General features: G+C 42.8%; 1 protein-coding gene across 1 annotated transcript in view; it reads left to right on the plus strand.

Annotated features, from left to right (window-relative positions):
• The first annotated feature begins 1331 nt into the window (after nt 1-1331).
• The window catches only part of LOC308386107 (uncharacterized protein), an 84986-nt gene continuing 68903 nt past the window's right edge, over nt 1332-17414 (plus strand). The window contains exon 1 of the mRNA XM_080865424.1: nt 1332-1462. The gene's annotated coding sequence lies outside the window, so the exon portion shown is untranslated. The remainder of the gene's footprint in view (nt 1463-17414) is intronic.

Here is a 17414-nt window from a genome sequence, read left to right on the forward strand (position 1 = left end):
CATCAACACACAGTTACTACTGTAATGCTGGCAATGGTGGTTGGCACTCCTGTTCCTATAGCAACATCTGAAGTGGAGTGTTGTAGCTGCTCTAAAGATAGAGCCTTTGAAAAACAGCAGTTGGATGGTGGCATTCAGCAAAAACCTAAACTGACTGGTTACTGCAGAGAATGAATGAGGCCGTATAAAGTGGCAAAAAAGTAGAAAAAGAAATAATTTTCACTCTGCGATATATGGTAGATGACACACATTTAAGGTAGATTCCCCCACTGAACAGTGACAATCATGGATTACATGATGTATTGTATGATTACGTACCTGTAGTTTCTACCTGGTTATCGGTTTACTTCTCTAAAGTATGAAACAGGCCTTTCAGCCATATGTAACAGAGTCACTGTATTTAGGCTATAAAATCTAAACTCATATTCACTAGAATTTTCCACATTCATATGATAGTGTAACCTGGACCAAAGTAAAACTGTGAAATCCTCTGATGCCCTGTGTATTGATTTCATATGACTGTCGTTTACTAGCCTATCCATAACAGCCTGTTGTCAATCAAAAACTATTAATAACACATAAAAGCCGTCTGAACAGATCAATAGAGTCTTTGCTTTGATCTTTATACTCAGTGTGACAGTGATGACTGCTAAAGAAGAAAAGGTCCACTTTGCTTTGTACACAGTAGCCGAGGGTTTGTAAAGCACTTTGAATCACCTTGTTGTTGAATTGTGCTATACAAATAAACTTGCCTTGCCTTGCAAGCCCTAAGACAAATTTTTGCTGTATGTCATTCACCTTCACTCACTCCTGAATGTTTAATCGCCGTCTCCAATATCAATCAATTTTTTTTTAAATTGAGGATTCTCTACAAAATGCATGGCAAATTGTACAACAGTGTGCTGGAGTTCAGACAACGTAACACTGACATGAGCTGAAAACAAAAAGAAGTAGGTTTCCATTGCACTGTGTGTGTGGGTGGGTGTGTGGGTCGGTGGGTGTGTGTGTGTGTGTGTGTGTGTGGGTCGGTGGGTGTGTGTGTGGGTGGGTGTGTGTCGGTGGGTGTGTGTGTGTGTGTGGGTGTGTGTGTGTGTGGGTCGGTGGGTGTGTGTGTGTGGGTCGGTGGGTGTGTGTGTGTGGGTGGGTGTGTGGGTGTGTTGGGGTGGGATCAAGGGGCCGGGGGTGAGGGGGGGGTTCACATGTGTGGAGCAATTATTTGGCAAGTGGTATTTGTGGCGCATGGCTGGGCCTTGTGACAGACTCATAGAGAGCAGAGAGGGAAAGAGAGAGAGAGAGCGGGAGGGAGGGGGGAGGAAGGGGAGGGAATCTTCTCAGTAAATCTGAATCTCTCTCAGCTTACACAATCTCCCGACAAAACCTCAGGCTCAGTAATGCTCGGTACGCTGCAATAGTACCATCCGTACCCTTTCTGCTGCTCGAGGACACACAAAGCACAAATCTGGTGAGTAGATCTTTGTATCCTTGTACTGTTTGTGTTTGTCTCTACGTTAATATATGTGATGTATTTCAAGCTTTGCGTGGAATGTGGCTTTCACAGGTAGATACTCTTCTGTCAGACAGAGTGCTGCATGTAGAGCCCCCAGTGTTACAAACTACTTTGTACCATCAGTTACTTTGATGTAATGTATGTGTGGAACTGAAATGTCTCAAAAGGGTCTCTTGATTCTGTAAGCTTTTAATTCCTTTAAGCTGTCAGCTGTGTGCAACATCTCAGCGGGGGTCGGGTTTTAAATAACCAGTGTGTGTACTGATGCACTGGCACATACAGAGAGCAGCTAAAGAATCACTACGTTACATCTCTGAACATTATTCCACTGTCAGAAACAGAAAGAAAGACATTTGAAAGAGTGTGTGTGGGTGTGATGAATGTATATGCAAAGACACACATATATGCACTCCCACATACATACTGTTGTTTTGGGCTGCCTGCAGTACAGCAGTCATCCAGTGTCTTTTCCTTCCCACTCATTTCAGGTTGAGCTATAATTCAGCCGGTTTAAGGCTGCAGAGAGGAAATAATAATGAACTAGAGCTCGTTTTTACTAATTTCTCACAATTTGAAATGAGGGTTCAGTTTGTTCTGGTGAATGGTGCGGCTGCTCGGTTGTTTTGGCAGATAGTTTTCTGCGCAGTTTTTGCAGTGAAGGGGCCGGCTGCTCTTGGGAGTGTTGTTGCTATGGCAGGATACGCTTGCTCTGTGACAGTATTTAGATGGGTAGTATGTGCCTAAGTAAGATGCACATGATTGCCAGGACTCACCAGTACAATCTGCTTGACTTGTCCCTGGCTTTCAAAGTGGAGCTCGGGAGCATGGCTCAGGGTCATCCACTGATCAGAAGGTCAGTGGTTTGATCCCCTGCTCCTCTCGTCTACATGTTAATATGTCTTTGGCCAAGTGACTGATGCTAAATTGTCCTGAGGCAACTGACAGTTACACTAAAGTGCATGAAAGTGAGTCTCAGTGGATGCTGTGAGAGCATAAATGAGCACCAGTCCATTTACCAAATAATTAGAGAGGGTAAGAGTACAGACATGTTCCATCCTCTACACTGACAGTACACTGTTTATGCTGTCTGTCAGTGAATGAATCTAAGCATCATCAGGGTGATTCTCTTCATCTGGACGTATGCATCCAGACATCATCATCTTAACTTCAAATAAATCTTTGCTATACTTGATGTAACTCTGACCATGAGCACCAGAACCACTGTGCACCAGTCACACACTGTTTTATTTCAAATCCATCACATTATTGCAAGCTAACCGATTTATGCTGCAGTAAGCTGCAGAGTATTTTCATGCAACCTTTAAATAGCACAGTTAGTCTTCCCCAGCTTGTTTTACAGCACAAAATGTCCAGTTTATCAAACACCACTGAGCAGTCCTTACCCTTAAATTTAAGCTCTCTCTCCTGTCCTGTCTTTCTTATCTTTCTCCATCTCTGAGTGAAGTTAGCTCTTTTGTTCTCTACCTGTGAAATACAGCGGCTGTACCTTTAGTTAGCAGACACTTTGTGTGACAAACTGTGAATGGACTGGTTCTTATGTAGGTCTTTTCTGCTCTATTTGACCAACTGAAGTGCTTGATGCAATCTTTGCATGCTCAGATGGACACAGACAGTTTGTGTTGGTTGATGTTTGCTGAACTGATAACGCTGTATTTGTAATTACTTGCCACTTAAAAAACATAACTCCCTTTATCTTCCTCTCGCGCTTCTTTTGTAGCACTAGCTGGATGCTAAAGTACAGCAATTGCAACTTATAGACGCTCGTTCTGGTGTTGCAAAAAAAGAAAAATACTCCAAAACAAATAAACAAACAAACAAAACCACCCGTCGACTTTAACCCCTGACTATAGCACACGGTTTTACCTATTTCGTATCTTCTTATGTGACATACCCTGGTGATTACTACACAAACTGCGCTTCATCTGTTTGGGCTTAAATGCGTTTGATGTCTGAAGACATGCAGTGAAAAAATAGCTCTGCATTAAACAAAAAGAAACAAGCCTGTTTAGAAAAAATAAGGAGTAGAGAGTACAGATTTTTGTTTAAAATAAACATTTTCATTTTACACGTTGGTTTTGAGAAATACCGTTTTAACATGTTTAAACTGTTCAGTTGTGCTATTTCCTTTTTCTTAATTCTGTCTCTGGCAGCTTTTGCAAACAGAATTATGATCTGAATGCACTGCCTTTCCGAGATCAGTTCTATTTATTCTCTATAGGCTCCTCTTGTTCAGGGTTTTTCTGCTTATTTCTTCATTTCTATTCATGTTATTTCAGTTATTACATTATATATGGAATACGGTATGTACGCCCATTTCCTACACCCTGCGACAGGGGCTGTAGGAAACCAATAGGATGGTTTTCTAGACCAGTGTTGATATTTCCATTTACAGTAACTCTGCTCTGGGACCTGCATACATGGAAAGCAGGAGGGCAGCGACAGCAAGATCTTTAGCACAGACCATAGCATCAATAGCAGCAACACAGCCATCAACAATGTCCCAGAGCACCGTTGAGTGAAGGGTAGCACCCATTGCCCCCACCACAGAGTAGCATGGACTGTGCAGAACCAGTTGTCCACTCAATTACAACAGAGACACAAAGCAAAGGGACAAGACACACTGGTCTGGGTCTGGGAAAAGCTGCACCCAACTGTTGCTCCCTCACCCAGACATCCCACCACATCCAACGGGCCTGCGGGCATCCATGAGTCCCCAAGGCCCAGACCAAACATCCCAACATGGGCCAACCCACCCTACAGGGCGAGGCAGCCAACCCCATGCTAGGAGGGACCCAGCCAGAGACCAGGCAACCCTGAGCACCAGGTCCCCAGGCCCCGCACCCAGACTCACCCAGAAGAGGCCAGCCACTCAGCTGGGGGCCAGGAGCCCCCACCACAAGCACCCCAGGTCCCACATCCCAAGAACACTAGGTAGTACCCTAGACACTCCAAAGCAACAAACCCAGCTATCCAGTCCACTGGGATCTGCCAGACCCCTGGAGTCCCAGAGACCGCTTTCATCCATGTGCAAGTCAAACAGGGAAACGAGAGTACAGCCGACCACTGCGACTAGTTGGAATTGGTCAGTGGACCCAGAGAGACCGCTGCAACCCATCCAGATACTAATGGAAGAGGGAGAGAGGGAAATATTAATTGATGTTAACAATGTATTTCACCTTGATAAAGTGCTGTTTATCAAGGTGATGATAGTAAAGGCACATGGTGTTGGCCTGTGCACTGCTAATCCATCACAGATAAGATTAAGGAGGGAGGAGCAGGGATTAAAAAGCAAGAGGATGTTGACTGAGTGGCCAGACAGAGAAGGAGGTTTTGGAATCATGTCACTGGGCCTGGAGTCTGACACCGATCAAAGCACTGGAATAGAAACCTAAGACAATGTAACTGGTTAAAAAGAATTGTTTGATTTTAATTTTAATTTACAAAAAATGTAAAATAAACATATTTGACAAAGATTTGATAAGGATTAAAAATGTAAAAAATTCATAAAAGAAAGGGGATCACTTATTGGATTGTGTTTATGTTTGCAAGCATAAAATAAATATATAAATATATGTACTATAAATAAATCCCTGTGGTTGTGTGAGTTCTCCGTCTTCCTACAGTGCAGAGACATGCAGTTAGTGGGGTTATATGCTGATTTTAACTTGCCCATAGGTGTAAATGGTCATCTGTCTCTCTGTGCTAGCCCAGCATCAGGCTGGCAGCCTGTCCAGGGGTACGCTGCCCTTTGCCCTATGGTAGCTGACATAGGGTCCACCTCTCTGCGACCCTGATAAGGATAAGTGGAAGGGAATGGACGGACAAATTGAATGCTACATCAGATGTATGTGCAGAAAGCAGTGAGTATGTAAAAGTGTATTAAAAGCGTGTCAGGTGTTTAGGAGTCTAATGGCAGCGGGGAAGAAAGACTTATTTAGCCTACAGGTCCTAGATTTCACACTTCTGTATCTCTACCTGAGGGTAGACGTATGAACACCTTGTTTTAGAGGCTGATGGGGTCTTTGAGGAGGGAAGTAGCTATCCTGTGGATTCTGTGATGGTAGACGCTCAGCAGAGAGGGCAGTGGAGTCCTGATAATCTTTACAGCAGTCTTCAACACTTTCTGGAGTCCATAGCATAAGTGTTGCCATACAACACTGTTATGAAGCTGATCAACATGCTCTCAACCACACAGCTGAAAGAGTTGCTGAGGATCATAGGCAAGATACCAAACTTCCTCAGCCTCCTCAGAAAGTATAGCTGCTGTTGAGTCCTCCCAACTAGCTGTATGCTGTTAAATATCACTGATGCTCTTCAGTGCCTGGTGCCTGTCTCCTCACCTCCATTCTGTAGGCTGCTTTATCACCAGCAGTGGTGAACGTTGGGATGATGTTATCCTTGTGACAGGAAACACAGTAGCCGGTGAACAGGCTTTTGGTGAGGAAAAGGTTGACTACACTGAGACTACACTGTAAAATCTGTCAGTGGATTCTAGATTTTTGATTATAAGGGGTGTAGGAGCCATTTTTCGGTTGATACCTTATGTATGCCACTAGAGGTCATTTTTTGAGTTTTTGGTATGGTGAAGGTTTTTAAGGTAGACGCACGTAATCACCATCAGGTGTGTTGTTAATTGGAAGAAGGTAAACAGTTTGTGACCGCTGCGCTGTTGTGTAAAATTGTGTTGGGATAAACATCTAAAGTACAACTGGAGTTATTGGACTGTTTAATAAATTCATGCATACCAGTGACATCATGTCACCCCCGTCACACCGAACGCCTCAGTGGCTTCAAGTGTAGGCTTAGCCTCTACGTGGTACAATATTTTATTTTTGATCTTTAATTAAGTCCTACCATTAATTAATTCTTCCATCTTAAATATGATCAACCTATCTCTAATAATCAGCTATGTACCACAGGCCTTCAAGCTGGCTGTAGTTAAACCTTTACTCAAAAAGCATCTCTAGACCCAGCAGTCTTAGCTAATTATAGGCCAATCTCCAACCTTCCTTTATATCAAACATCCTTGAAAGAGTAGTTGTCAAACAGCTAACAGATCATCTGCAGAGGTTTATTTGAAGAGTTTCAGTCAGGTTTCAGAGCTCATCACAGCACAGAAACAGCTTTAGTGAAGGTTACAAATGATCTTCTTATGGCCTCTGACAGTGGACTCATCTCTGTGCTTGTCCTGCTAGACCTCAGTGCAGCGTTCGATACTGTCGACCATAATATCCTATTAGAGCGATTAGAACATGCTGTAGGTATTACAGGTACTGTGCTGCAGTGGTTTGTATCATATCTATCTAATAGACTCCAGTTTGTGCATGTAAATCAGGGGTGTCAAACTCAATTGCACAGGGGGCCAAAACTCAAGGCAGACTTTAGGTCGCGGGCCAAACAAGATAAACATTTATTGAACACTAAAACAATGTTTTTTAAACATAAATATGAATAAAAGCAGACAGGAATATTATTCCAGATTAAATAAACTTAGAGAAAATAAACTTTAACTTTAAATATTTTGCTCTCCATAAAAATATATCCTGTCAAAATTATGCAAGTTAGAAATATGAACATCCTGCTATAACCCCAGAAAAAATAAATGAAAATTTTACTTTTAAGTAAATGCTAAAATACAAACAAATCAAAACAATGAGATTTTGTTGCTATTATGCCATTTTATAAAAAATAAAATAAACTTAACATATTTTGCTCTTCATAAAAATATCTCCTGGGAAAATTATACAAAATTCAAAATATGAACAAGATGCAAAACCACCCCCAAAAATATAAATAAAATTTCTGCTTTTCAGCAAAAGTTAAAATAACAACAAATCATAACATTCAGTTTTCTTTGCTCTTATGCCATTTTGTCAGAGCTGGATGCTTGGCATTTTTGTTTGTCAACAAGTTCGTTTAGGTTTGGTGTGCAGTGCGCTCAGTTTACCTGCAAAGTGCGCATTTGGGAACACTGTTGCGCCGACTTGGTTCAACATTACTTGGCAACAGGGAAAGTGAGGCAAGTTGCACTGGTGCATTTGTGACTCCCATAAGAGCAGCTTCACTTGAAACGCCTTCACCGCATCATACATGTCCATGAACTGACAGGTTTCCTTGCTGAGCTCAAAAACTCTGTTGAGAACTTTTCCCCAACTCAGCCAGCGGACCTCTGTATGATGAGGAATGTCGGCAAACTCTGAATCTATTTTCCACAAAAAAGACTGAAATTGGTGGTGATTTAAACCTTTAGTTTACAGTTTGCGTTACGGTGATCATTACATGCTCCATTTTATGACTTTACCACACAGCGTTTCCTGGTGTGTGATGCAGTGATATGCTGTTAACTCGCCAGTACAGTCCTCCTCCTGCATCTTTAATCACATCCTGCTGACTAGTGCACTTATTTCACTGGTAGTTACACTTTGACATACGTTTTCAAAAATGTTATCCCTCCCAGGAATTTTGGAACATTTTCCTAAACTTCTGCCCAATGTTTACAGCATTGATGAAACTTGATATAATCAAACATTCACCAGTGCTATTAGTAGCTTTTGGAAAATTTGTAATATAAAATACATTTTTAGGCTTGCTTTATATCAAATATAATAAAAAATGGGGTGGTCAAAAATATTAGCCCTATTTGCTTTCAAAACACTGAGAGTAATTAACCAATCAGCTTTGAAATCACATCTGTGCAGTCAATTGACTTCCTAACAAGATTCAATTGCATAAAAAGGGTGCAAAGAACAGGACACCTGAACACATGAGAGGAACTAGTGTTACTGACCATTGCCAAAAACAAAATAAATAATTCTGGAGTTCAGAAAAAAGATAGTAGAGGCTCATGATAAGGGGCAAGGCTACATTGCCATTTCCAAGTAATTCACAGTGTCTAGAAATGCTGTATGTTGCATCACTGCCAAGTACAAGGAGACGAATTCTGTAAGAAGCACACCTGGCCGTGGCCGTAAGCACAAGATTTCAAGAACTCTGGAGAGGAAAATAGTCACAGATGTCTGCAAGGAACCGCGGGCATCTGGAGTTGATGTTTCAAGGACCACAGTTGTGACTGCTCTTCATCGTGGTGGACTTCAGGGGTATCGTCCCAGAAGAACCCCTCTACTCAAAGAGCAGCACATCACAGCCCAAATGAGGTTTGCCCATGAACATTGGAAAGGTAAACATGAATTTTGGAAGTCTGTGCTTTGATCCGATGAGAATAAACTGGAACAGTTTCAGCACATAGTTGTTGTTTATGTTTGGTGAAGAAAGGCACAGGCCTTCAAGCCCAGGAACACAGTTGGGAACATCATGCTGCGAGGCTGTTTTGGAGCCTCAGGCACAGGGAGCCTTGTTTCATTGCATGACATCATGAAAAAAGAAATTATGTTGACATTTTGAAGGAGAATATGCAGAAATAATCTAGGCTTAGGTCGTCGCTGGGTCTTCCAATAAGACAATGACCCAAAGCATACATCAAAATTAGTCCAACAGTTCCTCAAGGATACCAAAAGCATGATCCCAGAGTGGACTGCACAGAGCCCAGACCTCAATCCTATTGAGAATCTGTGGCGAGTGCTCAAAGTGAATGTCCATGCTTGGAAAACATTCAATTTGGACTAGCTAGAACAATTTGCAATGGAGGAATGGGCCAGAATCCCTCAGGAGACCTGTGCCAACCTAGTAAAGAGCTACTCTAAGAGATTGTTGTCAGTTGTGGCTCAGAAAGTGGACAGTATTGACTATTAATGGCCATGGGGCTAATAATTTTGGATGTCTCATTTTTGCCCTTTCTTGTTTCAGCTTGGTGTATCAATAAAATATCCTAATTAAACTTAGTGGACATTGTTATTTTGGGAACAGATACACTACACAAAACACAGACTTGTTGTTAATGGTCATTTTCACACTTAAATCAGGTGTATTCTCTGATTTCATAACGGGGGCTAATAATTTTGGCCTCAACTGTACTTTCATCCACAACAAGAGAGTATGCAATAAAGTCTTTGCTTCTTTCACACAACTGTGTTCTTAAATCAGTGGCATCCTCACAAACCCGATGAGCAGTCGTATTTCTGCTCAGGCTCACATTTACCAAAATCTGCGTTTTGTCTGGAGACATGACATCGCGTAGACGTAAACATATATTCATCCTCCCACCGGGCGCTGAAAGGCTCTGCTTTAGGAATCAACTTTTCTCTTCGCCATTGTGAGGGGTTAGCTTGGCAAACACAGAAGTTTGACTTGATTGAGGCAGGAATGTTCCCAGGTAGCCTAGCGTTTGGCAAGGAGGCTGCAGCGCTTCATTATTGGATCTGTAGTTTGTGTGTTATTAGCACCTCATATCGCCAGGCCATGCATAACAATAACAATAAATCTCTATAAAATGATCTTGCGGGCCTGATAGAAATGTACGCTGGGCCGGATGTGGCCCGCGGGCCTTGGGTTTGACACATGAGATGTAAATGGAGAGTCTTCTTCACACGCTGAGGTTCATTATGGAATTCCACAGGGTTCAGTGCTAGGACCAATTCTGTGTACATTATACATGCTTCCCTTAGGCAGCATCATCAAAAGGCATAGCATACATTTACACTGCTGTGCAGATGACACCCAACTATGAAGCCAGATAACACCCCTCTAATTACCGAATTTACTGCTTCTAAAATCAGATAAAACTAAGGTTATTGTGCTTGGCCCTAACCAGATAAGTGGTAAATGAACTGATTTTTATACAGGGAGTGCAGAATTATTAGGCAAATGAGTATTTTGTCCACATCATCCTCTTCATGCATGTTGTCTTACTCCAAGCTGTATAGGCTCGAAAGCCTACTACCAATTAAGCATATTAGGTGATGTGCATCTCTGTAATGAGAAGGGGTGTGGTCTAATGACATCAACACCCTATATCAGGTGTGCATAATTATTAGGCAACGTCCTTTCCTTTGGCAAAATGGGTCAACAGAAGGACTTGACAGGCTCAGAAAAGTCAAAAATAGTGAGATATCTTGCAGAGGGATGCAGCAGTCTCAAAATTGCAAAGCTTCTGAAGCGTGATCATCGAACAATCAAGCGTTTCATTCAAAATAGTCAACAGGGTCGCAAGAAGCGTGTGGAAAAACCAAGGCGCAAAATAACTGCCCATGAACTGAGAAAAGTCAAGCGTGCAGCTGCCAAGATGCCACTTGCCACCAGTTTGGCCATATTTCAGAGCTGCAACATCACTGGAGTGCCCAAAAGCACAAGGTGTGCAATACTCAGAGACATGGCCAAGGTAAGAAAGGCTGAAAGACGACCACCACTGAACAAGACACACAAGCTGAAACGTCAAGACTGGGCCAAGAAATATCTCAAGACTGGTTTTTCTAAGGTTTTATGGACTGATGAAATGAGAGTGAGTCTTGATGGGCCAGATGGATGGGCCCGTGGCTGGATTGGTAAAGGGCAGAGAGCTCCAGTCCGACTCAGACGCCAGCAAGGTGGAGGTGGAGTACTGGTTTGGGCTGGTATCATCAAAGATGAGCTTGTGGGGCCTTTTCGGGTTGAGGATGGAGTCAAGCTCAACTCCCAGTCCTACTGCCAGTTTCTGGAAGACACCTTCTTCAAGCAGTGGTACAGGAAGAAGTCTGCATCCTTCAAGAAAAACATGATTTTCATGCAGGACAATGCTCCATCACACGCGTCCAAGTACTCCACAGCGTGGCTGGCAAGAAAGGGTATAAAAGAAGAAAAACTAATGACATGGCCACCTTGTTCACCTGATCTGAACCCCATTGAGAACCTGTGGTCCATCATCAAATGTGAGATTTACAAGGAGGGAAAACAGTACACCTCTCTGAACAGTGTCTGGGAGGCTGTGGTTGCTGCTGCACGCAATGTTGATGGTGTTTGCAGGTGTTCTGTCTCTTTTTTCCATCTCTTTCAAGTATGGAGAAAAGTATCCTGAGAGATCAAGAAACTTCTGAAGGGGTGAAACAATCTCTGTGCCCATGCCAAAACACTTCTTCCTTTTCCAGCCTCCTCACAGCTAAGCCTCCATAGCTTAGGTGTGAACAAGGTCTTGTCATTAATATAGCTCACCCTGGTGCGTCATTATACGCAGCTGTCCTCACAGAAGCTGATGTATGATGTCACAACATCTGTATACTCTTCCAAACTGTTGGTAGCAGTCCTGAAAACCTCCATGTCAGTGCAAGCCGGACATGCCTGCATCATTAGTGCGCTACCTACATGTCTTCAATACACGTTTAGAGAGTTGTAGTTTCTACCAGTATGAAGGGATCAAGTAAACCATGAGATTCCTAATGCAGCATGAAGGACTGCATGGTAGGCATTGCTTACTGTGGTGTAACAGTAGAGTTGTCTGGTTGGGCATTGAATAACGTGTATGCATTTAGGGAGCTTCTGACTGAGGTTTCTTTGGTTAAAATCACCAAGGACAATGACTAAGGTGTCTGGCTTTGTCTCCCAGGCCTCCTGTATGTTGGCCTGTGGTGGAATATACACACCTACCACACTGAATGAAGTAAACTCATGTAGGGAGTAAAAAGGTTTGCAGTAAATGACTAAAGATTCCAGATGAGGAGCACAGTTTGAATAGTTATTTAAATAACACCATCATTACACCACTGTTTATGTAAAAACAGAAACCTCCTCAAGTCCTCAGGACTTGAAGCCCTGATGTTCAGGAGCTCATCTCTGGTGTAAGAAGTTTTGGTTGTTGTCTCTTCCACTAGTACCTACTTGGCTTAGCTCATCTTGTGTTTTAGGGTTTTTCATTAGGTGGTAGTACCTGGAACCAGGTTCTTTTTTTATGACCTGCTTGGCTGGGGTTCCAGGTAAAAAAAACGTTTTATGAGGATGGCCTGAGGACCTGACATGCTCAGCTGCTTGTAGGGGTGGCTGTAGCTCGGGGGTAGAGCAGGTCACCTACTGATTGGAAGGTTGGTGGTTCAATCTCTGGCTCCTCCAGCATGTCAAGTATCCTTGGGCAAGATACTAACCCCAAGTTGCTCTCTGATGTGTTTGTGTGTGAATGTAGTTAGACAGCACTAAGTATAGAGAAAGTGCTTGTGAATGCTTTATAGAGCGCTTTGAGTACTCTGGGAGAGTAGAAAAGCGCTCTATAAGAACCAGTCCATTTACATTTGTGATAGAATACGTGATAAGCGCAGGAGAACCTGGAGAACACTTGATAGACATGAAAGGGTCTGGTGGCAGAACGATGATGGTCTGGGGAGGCATATCAAGACCCGATGATGGTTCAGTGGGTCCTGAATTCCTCCCCACGCATGACAATGCCCAGCCTCACGTGCCTGTATGCAGGCAGCTCCTGGAGGATGAAACAATTGATACCATTAACTGTCATGCCTGGCTGACCTAAATTCAGTAGAACACCTCTGGGAAGTGTATAGGAATTTCTTTTATTTATGTATTATTCACATTATTTTATTGTATGATGCCTTGGTGCCACTGGATTTTCACATGTCTCACACTCATACAGTTAGACAGACGTGGGGGTCTGGTAAGGAAGTTGGGAGAAGCAGACGACTCCACAGGAAGAATCTTTTGTCTCTTTGAGGACTCTGGGAGGCAGCAAGGGAGTGTGAACCTTAAGGTGTGAAACAGCTGTGTACTGCCTTTTGTTCCTGGAGAAGGCATTTCACTGAGAGCCATGCTGGGCTCAGACTCTGCTGACTGTCTGCCCCACGATCATGCAGGCTCTCCACCAAGCTTGGTTTTTCTGTTCTTTCAATTCAATTTCAATTCAATTTTATTTATATAGCGCCAAATCACAACAAAAGTTGCCTCAAGGCGCTTCATAGATGCAGAGAAAAACCCAACAATCACATGACCCCCTATGAGCAAGCACTTTGGCAACAGTGGGAAGGAAAAACTCCCTTTTAACGGGAAGAAACCTCCGGCAGAACCAGGCTCAGGGAGGGGCGGGGCCATCTGCTGCAACCGGTTGGGATGAGAGAAGGGTTCTTTGTGTCTTGATTAAAGAATGTTAGCTACTGCTCACCGCTTGTCTGCAGGCTTTATTTAATGGAAAACGTCCACAACAGACGTTACACCAGGCTGAACCTCACACTGTCCAGAAGCTCAGGCATGACCAAGTCCAGATTTGGAGGAAACCCCCAAGGATCATAATAAAAGATCAATTAAAAATATAATTCTTTTTAGTATGTTAACAGAGAAATGTAGTCTGAGTATTGGAAATGTCTATTCTAAAGTCCAGATTTTGTGTGTGGACATGATCCACCATCAGCCTTTTATAGCCATGTCTGGGTTTGAGAAAATAAGATCTGTGTCGGTGATCTGTCATCGTCTTTCCATGATTGTGAACAATAATGAGTAAACACAGATTATTATTATTTGATTTTGCTGATAGTTAATTATATTAAATGCCGGTCAGAACATGATCAGTTAAATATAAATATGTTTAAGTTTAGTGTAAGACAATAATGATTTGAAAGACCTCACTGAAAACTGGTGTAGAAATGACCTTGAGAGATATGAGTGTGTGTGTGTGAGAGCGCACACACAGGACATAGATCTGTGAATGTCTGACTTTTAAAGTGTTTGATTTAGTAAGAAAGCAGATTGTATTGAGTAAACTGTGACTGACAAACACAGAGTTTAAGGTGAAAAGTATTTGGATTAAGACAGATTGTGCTAAAGTGAACGTGGTAATGAAATCTAAACTGAATGAAGCTTATTATTACGTAACCGAATGTTTAAATATAACAGAATTTTCCATTTTAAAAGAAAGAAATAGAGAATGAAACGTTGTGGCTGAAGAGCGCTGGATCTGTATGTAAACACTAGATCCCAGAGAGAGGGAGGTGGGACAAGTGAGCAAAGTATAAACTGGAATGTCTGGAGATGTTCTGGGCCTGTTCCTGTGAGATCAGTACAGATCTCAGAAGTCCACCTTTGGAAATTCCAGCAGAGATGCTGAGAAGGAGCAGACCACGATCGAAACTGTAGACTTGTAAAGTGGACGTGGCTCTATCTTCGCTCATCACTGCCATGTTGGAGTGTTTCCAGTAGCTCAAAGCAATGAGACGGACCACATCTTCATTGCTAGATGTACCTGTGTCCCTTCCAACGTCTCCCTACTCCACAGTAGGTTAAATAGATAAGGATGACTGATGGGATATGGCTATTATTTTGTGATACATATTATTTTTATTTCTGCTTTTGCTTTGCTCCTGCAAATTTACTTTAATAAAATCTCCCACAATTAAAGTCTAAATCGAGGACAAAGGTTTCACAAAGGGGTAAAAAGTGTGAGTTTTTAATTATTTTAGTGTAAATGGCCCTCACAGGTTTCTCCAGCCTTTTAAAGTAACAGTAGATTGGGTCCAGGCTTCTAAAACCAACCCAGATTAACAAGTGCCATGACTGAGAGGGGAGCTGACATAACAGCTGGGACTGACACAATCTGACCTGTAAGGCTGCTCAGGTTTCTCTATATCAGCTCAATCAGGGAAGACACCAGGACATCAAGTCCAGCTCAGTCCCCTCACCCACATCAGCTCCAGCTGAATTCTGCATTACCCACTGGGTGAGACTGATAGGATCAGAGATTAGGACCTTTTTATCAGACTTCCTGTGTAGGGGTCGTTGGCCCTGCAGATGGACAATGTTTAGCACTTTATCATCACAGGACATATCAAATTAACTGTTGTATGACTGTCCTCATATCTACCCCACAGACATAAATAAATTCTTCCAAGTTTAAGTCTGATGTTAATCATTAGAAAATCATTTATATAGAATTTTACACACATCAGTACATATAATGGTAAAGGTATGAGACAGTTTGCTTGTTATCTGGGTTTCAAATACTTATTTTGTTTTGAAATTCATCATTAATTCATGAGGCTCCCCGTTTGTAAGTATTTTGTGTGAGCTCATCTAAACTAAGGCCTATCTATATGTTACAGTGTGTTCAAGAATGCAGTGGAAAGGTAGCAAACAAAAGCCCAACAAAGAAAAACAAAAACATCTTAGCTGCTCTCATCAGGAAACAAGCATGAAGTGATACAGAACATGGACTGCAGGTGAAGACGAAGATCATCACTTTCATCAAAAAGTGTGTAGCCCCAGATCTAATTTCATAGTGTAAAGCGACACAGTGAAGCCACATGGTACTTTCATATACTATAGCTTCATCAGTTAAAATAAAAGATGAGAGGTTATCACCAAACACACCCAGTGCATGCCCACCACTGACCAGGAACCAAAGTCTGATCTTCAACAGGTAACAAGTGCAGTCAGGCTTGGAGCAACCTTTCTACCTGCTCATATTTCTAAAGTAGAACCACTGTGGAAATCAATTTAAAGCCTTTTTGGTTTGGTTTACATCTGTGTTGTTGTGGAAAGATGATATTTCTGTCCTCATTATCATAGAGACTGTAGATTGTAGGTTTATGTAGGTTTGCCGTATTGGTCTATCTGATTCACTTTTGCTTTTATTGTTTAATTTATTTTATTTTCACTTGCTACACACAGGACAGACATGACTGGGGGAAAGAAAAGGGAGAAAGAAAGAGGGAAAGAAAAACAGCGGGGAAGAGGAATGGTGCTAAAGGGCAAAAAACAAAAACAAACAAAACAAACAGACAAAAAATACAAATATCAATCACCTGGATCACCTGTTGAGAAAGAAAAAAGAGAAAACAAGCAGAAAAAAGAACAATAGAATAAACAACATCATCGTGATGATCTATGTGAATATAACAGTAAATACTAAATATTAAACATTATTGGACTCGTTCCCGGTGGGTGATGGGCTCCGCCAGGGCTGCCCTTTGTCACCGGTTATGTTCATAATTTTTATGGACAGGATTTCTAGGCGCAGCCAAGTGGCGGAGGGCTTTCGCTTTGGTGGCCTCAGAATCTCATCTCTGATTTTTGCGGATGATGTGGTTCTGTTGGCTTCATCGGGTGAGGGCCTCCAGCTCGCACTGGAACGGTTCGCAGCCGAGTGTGAAGCAGCGGGAATGAGGACCAGCACCTCCAAATCTGAGGCCATGGTTCTCAGCCGGAAAAGGGTGGAGTGCCCACTCCGGGTCGGGGATGAGTTCCTGCCCCAAGTGGAGGAGTTCAAGTATCTCGGGGTCTTGTTCGCGAGTGATGGGAGAAGGGAGCCGGAGATCGACAGACGGATTGGGGCTGCAGCTGCAGTAATGCGGTCCGTCGTGGTGAAGAGGGAGCTGAGTGTAAAAGCAAAGCTCTCAATTTACCAGTCGATCTACGTCCCTACCCTCACCTATGGCCACGAGCTGTGGGTAGTGACCGAAAGAACGAGATCGCGGATACAAGCGGCAGAAATGAGCTTCCTCCGAAGGGTGGCTGGCCTCTCCCTTAGAGATAGGGTGAGAAGTTCGGCCATCCGGGAGGGGCTCAGAGTAGAGCAGCTGCTGCTCCACATCGAAAGGAGCCAGCTGAGGTGGTTCGGGCATCTGACAAGGATGCCCCCTGGGCGCCTCCTGGGTGAGGTGTTCCAGGCATGTCCCACCGGGAGGAGGCGACCCGGCCTCGGATAAAGCGGATGAAGATGGATGGATGGATGGATGGATGGATGGATGTATTCCGTTACAGTTACTGTTTAAAAAGGTGGTATTCAAAATACAGTTACTTTGTTGAAATAAATGGATTACATGGCGGTCTTTTCCTATTTCACATGTTAGGCTGTCCCCTCTCTGTTTTTGGTAATTTGGTAATTCCACACCGGTGGAAACCCAAACAAAACACGCATTAACCTCCTGAGACCCGAACTCTTTCATGGAATGCATTTTTAATTTCTCTTTGGACTGACTGGGACCTGATGAATGCAAAAACAAAGAATGATCTTTTTACCTGATTTTGCTCT

The sequence above is a fragment of the Rhamphochromis sp. 'chilingali' genome, assembly GCF_963969265.1.
Source record: "Rhamphochromis sp. 'chilingali' genome assembly, chromosome: 18".
Taxonomy (NCBI): domain Eukaryota; kingdom Metazoa; phylum Chordata; class Actinopteri; order Cichliformes; family Cichlidae; genus Rhamphochromis; species Rhamphochromis sp. 'chilingali'.